This window comes from Sander vitreus, chromosome 6 (genome assembly GCF_031162955.1).
Source record: "Sander vitreus isolate 19-12246 chromosome 6, sanVit1, whole genome shotgun sequence".
NCBI classification, from domain to species: Eukaryota; Metazoa; Chordata; class Actinopteri; order Perciformes; family Percidae; genus Sander; species Sander vitreus.
In genome coordinates this window covers 18,445,344-18,452,603 of record NC_135860.1, presented here as the reverse complement: position 1 = coordinate 18,452,603, position 7,260 = coordinate 18,445,344, and positions in this window count along the sequence as shown.

Genomic DNA, 7,260 nt, shown 5'->3' with positions numbered 1-7,260 from the left:
TTGCAACTGTCCATATCAGCAATGATAAAGATCCCACTTGGTGATTAGGGTTTTTCTTTTCACATGCAGTTTGTGCTTATTACACTACTCACAAAAAGTCGGGATATTCTGCTTTCATGAGAAATTTCAGGATGAACCTAAAATCCACTATAACCTTTACAGTTGAACTTAAGACCTTCTCCAAACTTTTGAATGCGCATGTCCAACATTTCAATGTTTCAGTACTTTCTGCACAACTCGCTGTTCTCTAACAAGGAGCTTAACGGCAAAATTCACAACAGGTGTTTGATCCATGAATCGACCAATACATTTCCTGGTTCAATTAGAATTGGTATTTAAACAGTCCTCCTCATCATGCTGTTCACGTTTTGACATCATGAGACCAAGACGACACCTAACTAGAGATGGTCCAATACCATTTTTTGCTTACCGATTCCGATACCTGAATTAGCGTATCGGCCGATACCAGTGTGTCATATATTTTATTATGTTTTAACAGCTGTATACTACTATCCCTGTATGGATGTGATATGATTTCTATGTTTGTTGTCAGTCTGGCTCAGGTTAAACTCTTTGTGAAACATGAACAAACTCAAACAATGAATGCCACAGAACTTTCTTTTATTATCCAGTTTGACAGTCAGTTATAAAAAATATAAAATATATAAAAACAACATAAATAAACTACTTTAACGTAGATTTTCTTTAGGGCTTTATTACGCGGTATCGGATCGGTGCATAAACTCCAGTACTTCCCGATACCGATACCAGCGTTTTATGCAGTATCGGAGGCCATCTCTACACCTAACAATTGATCAACAGTACCTTGCCATTGCGAGGCTTCAAACAGGATGTTCTCACATGGAAGTGGCCACTGAGCTTAGAGTGTCACAGAGTGTCATCAGCAGGTTGCAACAGAGATACAGAGAGACTGGAAGAGTCACAGAAAGTCATAGATGTGGATGCCCATTGGCCACATCCCACACTGATGACCGCTTCATTGTGAACAGTGCGGATGATGAATGCCACTCAACTCCAGGCACATTTAAGGGAGGTGAGAGGCACCAAAGTGTCACGTTATACCATTCGAAACCGTTTACATCAGCGTAGTCTGCATGCTAGACGACCTGCAAGGGTACCTGACCGCACCACCAGGCACAGGCGTCATAGTCTTGCTGGACGAGGGACCAGTGGGCCTCAGTGCTGTTCTCTGATGAAAGTCAATTCACTCTGTACCCCAGAACCTCAATGACCTGAGGGCCGCCCTTCAAGAAGAGTGGGATGCCTCGACTTGTGGACATTATGAGACGTTGTTGTCAAGCTGTATTTGATGATCAAGGGCACATAACAAGTTATTGAGACATTGACATTTTTTGTTGTGGTATACCCACCACTGTTGTTGGCTTTTGTTTCAATACATTTTTTGAGATGAGGAAATCACCATTGCATGCTTCTACTTAAATGCCCTACTTTCATGATATTATACTACTGTAGCTTTTTTACATTTTCCATAAATTTCACCCGAAAGCCAGATATCCCTAACTTTTTGTGAGTAGTGTCTATTGACCACACATGTATAATCTATATAGGCAAAAGTGAAATATGCAGAGCAGTCAACAGCCATCAGCTACCATCAGGGGGCCTCCTTCACAAGTAGTGAGTCATCATTTTTGTTTTTCCAGTAGAAACAGTTTGTAAGTTCCATTACATTTCAGAGGGAAATATTTCACTATTCACTGCACTAAACCCTAAAACAAAACAGACATTTTGCTCTTCCATTGATTTTTGGACAATACATTGAGTAGGCTTTAATTACAGACATAAATAACAGTGTTGAATAAGTGATGTCATCACGTGACACTTTAAAAAAAAGTTGTAGTCAAATGTTGATGTTTCTCCTACAGCATCAACACTAAATGCCATATTGAGCGTGAGAGATGATCTTGTCTGAGTTTATGGTAACCAGAGCCCATCTACTGGCCAGCTACGGTAATGGCATGCTTCTTCACTGATGTAGCCCCAAAAAAATATATAGCCTACTACAGTATATTACAGTATTATTATGTACAGTACTTAGTCATAAACACCACTATGGCTCAATCAGTGCAATTACAACATCCAGAAGTTATTTTTAGGACTACCTCATACGTCAAGGATTTATTAGACCGACACCTGGATCATTTACAGCTTTTATAGATATCACAACACTAACACAAGGAAGCATTTTGATCCTCTGGGGAAAACCCAAAACCAATCTTTTTTATCCTTGTGAGTGTTTGATAAAAAAAAAAATTTACTTGAGGAAAGCCGATGGTACATTTATATACTCAGCACAACACCATATCTGAAGTCTTCCGGGTTCAATAGTTTATCTGATACAATCCAAAATGTACTTAATGTTTGACATAAGAAAAAGTCTCAGATAAGCTGTCAGCACTTGACCTTTAAACCTAGTTTCATGTTGTTTTTTGTTTAATGTGAATAAAACATTAAACCAGTTGTGATATGACCATGTATCATATCCTATGATAAACAGATAAAACAGACCATCGCTGTAACACCAAATATCTAAGGAATTCATAAAATAACTATGTGCTGACGTTGAGTTAGAAATGTTTAGAATACACCATCCACAGCATGAAACTACATATTTATATGCAATCAACTGATGGTCCCTCCGGTATCTCTGATTGAGATGACTATCATTGATAAACTAATCATAAAAATAATAAATGATGCACTTTCCTTGGAAGTGCCCCTTAGCGATAACTAGAGCATGTTAGAGAGAATGTCATGAAAGGGAGTGTCTAGGGATAGACACTTCTGCCCTATATACCATTGCAATTTGCCCTATTCTATGTTATGCAGTGTTGTACTGAATGGATTGTTCCTGCATGGGTTAAGTTGTTCGGATGTTGACATGAACAGGACAGGCAGCTGTCACATAAAGAAACATGATCTTGTGCCCTGGTGGTAAAGAATCATTGCAATGCACAGCAGAGTGGGAAACACACACTCTGCTGCGAGGGTTAGTTTATGTTTTTGACTGTAGGATCTGCTTGTCGTTGCATGACACAGTACAGTCTTGTTGGAATACACCCCCCATGGTAAATCCCCGGCAACAGCTGTGTGCATACAGTTTGTGTGTGTGTGTGTGTGTGTGTGTGTGTGTGTGTGTGTGTGTGTGTGTGTGTGTGTGTGTGTGTGTGTGTGTGTGTGTGTACCTTGGGCTATTGCCGCACTGAACATTCTTGGGGAACAGCTGTGGAATATTTGACCACTGGCTGCATCAGGATTGTTTAACAGCAGATCTCTTCATTGACAAGTTTCATATTTGCTGAGTTGCTGATGAATGGGCGCTAATGAAGCTTTATGGATGCCTAATAGGCCTCACTCCTTTATTATAACAAAAACTCATAAACGCTGAGGCAGGCAACCTATTAAGACTAATGATGAATATTAGGAGGACAAAGTGCCTCTGAACAGCCTTATTATTTATGATTTTAAAGCAATTATTTCAACTTATGAGCATAATTTTCTTGATTTATTGCTGAACTCTTTCACTCAGCTAGAAAGATGTATGATACAAAGGTCTATTCTAAGAGTGGAAACATAGTGTTACCAATCATGATCAGTTGGCTGTGACCCAAAAGAATGCCTTTTGAGTAAATCAGGACACAGAGCACTAAAGCGTCTAAGGAATGTTTACTGAGTGTGTTGAATCAGTATGGGTTGTATCTAATGGGATGTGACCATTTTAAGCTAAATATACCACTGGGGTCAGTCCTGGTACGGCATATGAGTCATTTAGAGGATTCAGTGCTATTCAACTGTATCACGCTCACAATGTGAATGTATGAGATTATGCATACCAAAACATAAGAGCATTACTCGGCCACACTCCAATGGGATTTTGGGGAAACAGATACCAAATAAACCATGGCGAAATATCTAAATCACCACATGTTGCTGATCCCACACGAGGATCAGCAACATGTTTGAGACTGTTTTAGGTAGCGTCTGCTTCTTAGGTACACTGAGAAAAACAACCACAATGTATACAAATCTCTCTGTTTCACAACTGATATTTGGAGTGCTTTAAGTGTTAACATCAGGAACCACATAGTGCTGATACTGGTGATCAAGAACGTACAACCAAACTGTACAGAGTACATACTTTTCACCTGGTACATGTTGTACCTGAAGTGGAAGAATTGCATTATACCTCAGACATACTATTTATTAACACATTCCATTTTGATTTGACTTTATATTTAATCATGTACAGTATGTAAAGATACCAACATCTCATACGATAAGATTAAGAGAGCAGACAGACAGGAAATTCATCTGTAAAAAATGTGTCTTTGAATACTATTTAACTGCCTAAATTCACAGTGTACAGAGTTACAAAGCAGCTAAATACAGTATTGTTTTATGTTATTTGGACAAATACATTTTACAGAAGGAAGCACCCTATGGAGAGATCATTATGCCTTTGTTGTGAGACATAAAAAAGTAAGTATAGGCTAATATTTGAGGTTGGTTAAGTTGAGAGGTGACAGGAAAAAAGTCTCAAAGCTGATCAAACCGGGGATGTTGCGATCACAGTATGGGCATTTTAACCACTAGGCCCCAGAGTAAAACATAAGCTCATCAGTTTTCTTTTTCTTATTTACAACATTTAGAACAATAACTATTAAACTTTAGTCCCCATAGATCAAATCTACAGTCACGTAATGTAGATTTAAAGCAGCTAAAGTGAGCTAAACAACACTATGCCAGACAGAAAACAACAACCTAAGCAGAGTTCTTCAGACAATGGCAAAGAAAGGGACTTATCGACAAGAAAGAAAATGTGAGAGTTTGCTTGTTTGTTCGAGGAAGAGGATCTTCCTGTTTTGGAGCTCAAAGTTGGCTGAAGTGGATACAATGCAGTGGTAGTCTCAGACTGTCTGAGGATCAGGGGCAAAGGAAATAAACAAAAAAGGCACCAGTTGCATGCAGAAGGTTTTCTAGCATGTAGGGCGGACTATATGGCACTGCATCATATGTTCTCAATTTGAGGGCCACCCTTCATCATCACAGCTGTCCTTGGTTAAAAAAAAAACTAAAATTGCTTTCATCTTTATACAAATGCACTTGATACAAAATTGGGATATGCGTTACATACACACATGTTGCAGCTTTGTCAGACAAATGTTAAAAAAACAAGTTCTCAAACACATATTTTAAACACACACATTATATTGTATAAACTATTTGGATTTAGTTCTACCCAACAAGTGTGACTATTAATCATTTGGCTTATTCAATAATGTAATATATCATCCATGAAGAAATTAGTGTGACGTTTTGACAGAGATATCATTGAAGCAATAGGGCAACACACATTTTGACTTGTCATTGTAAGAAATGCAGGTGTAAATAATGAAATTAATGATGGCTGAATTCCATTTAGCTGCTTTGTTTTCTTCCTGGTATTGTGCATGCTGGCCCACTGTCACTCTCACTGGAACACTTAAAGGTCCCATGACATGGTGCTCTTTGGATGCTTTTATATAGGCCTTACTGGTCCCCTAATACTATATCTGAAGTCTCTTTCCCAAAATTCAGCCTTGGTGCAGAATTACAGCCACATTGTGCTTTCCTTAGGATGTACCATTTCTGTGTCTGTAACTATTGAGGAGGAGAGGGGGGGGGACAAGGTGGAAGGTGTGGGTGTGGCCTTGACCAACTGCCACTTTGCTCGTTTGAAATCCATGATGTTCCTCTCTCTCTCTCATGGGTGGGCCAAATTCTCTGGGCGGGCAAAGCAGAGAAAGGGGAGGTAACCTTGCTCCTTATGACCTCATAAGGGGAAGATTCCAGATCGGCCCATCTGAGCTTTCATTTTCTCAAAGGCAGAGCAGGATACCCAGGGCTTGGTTTACACCTATCGCCATTTCTACTACCACTGGGGGACCATAGGCAGGCTAGGGGAACACATATTAATGTTAAAAAACCTCATAAAGTGAAATTTTCATGCCATGGGACCTTTAATATAGAACAGAGCCATCATTAGTGTAATTAGTAACACCTGTGCATTTCCTACTATAAAAGTGTGTGCTGTGAGAAAGGCCTATTCATACACAAAGATACAAGCTGAATATTTGCCTACATGAGATTTACTGTGTTATTTAGAATAATTACAATTTCCCAAAGCACTCAGTAGATTGATGACAAAAGGTGACACTCCAAGCTTAGCTGGAAACCAGTGATTTTCATGTACGTACGTATGGTGGCAACAGTGAAGGGTTCACTAGAGTCTCTCCTATTCCAGCACCATGGACAGAGTTCTGCCAGTGAGCAGCCTGTGGTTTCTCTGCTGACACAGTAAAGAGTGTTTATTTCTTTACCTAACGTTATTTAATCATTAATCAGCATTTGTGTGTTCGTCATATAATCTTTATCTCTTTCTGTTTTACAGCACAGCATGTTATTTTTTATTGTTGCTGTTGGTGCCACTATGCGACTAGGATGTAGAAATGCCTCAAGTTAAAATGAATCACCATATCATCAACTCCCACTGGGCGCATGTCATTTCCGATGATTGACCTTCGACTGGTCTGTTACTTCCTGCCATTTCTCCTCTCTGTTGTTTTGGACCGGCATGAATGTTAAAAATGTTTCCTGTTTTGCTGTGTAGGACACAGACAACCATTGAAACCCAGAGAGTTCAGTAAGAAGAGTAATGTAGAGACAAGAATGAAACAGATAGTGTGCAAGTGATGTTGAGCATGTTTTGAAATATTTTAACATTATGACAACAATGCCAAAACAGGGCTTTAAAGAACCCCCACTAAAACTTATAAAAGTAGCCTACATTATTAAAGTATATTATAAAAAAGATCAAATATAATAAAGGTAAAGGACAGGATATTTTTTTCAAGTCAGAACTCTGGAGTAGCAACAAAGAAGCTTTAAAGCAGAGTTCGATGAAAGATTGATACCACTGTGTGAAGCTACAGCTAGCAGCTGCTAGCTTAGCATAAAGACTAGAAGCAAAGGGAAACAGCTAGCCTGGCTCCATGCAAATCAGTTTAAATACATGTGTAAAGGTGAGATTTCACAGCTGACTGAAGTATGAGCATTGCATAACTGTGTCAGACAGTGTCCACTATTCTACTGTGGATGCAGACAGCCTATATGTGATGCTGTCTGGAAGGCATACTGTGGTTGTGTTAGATCCAAAAGATGGCGTATGACAGTAATGAAATG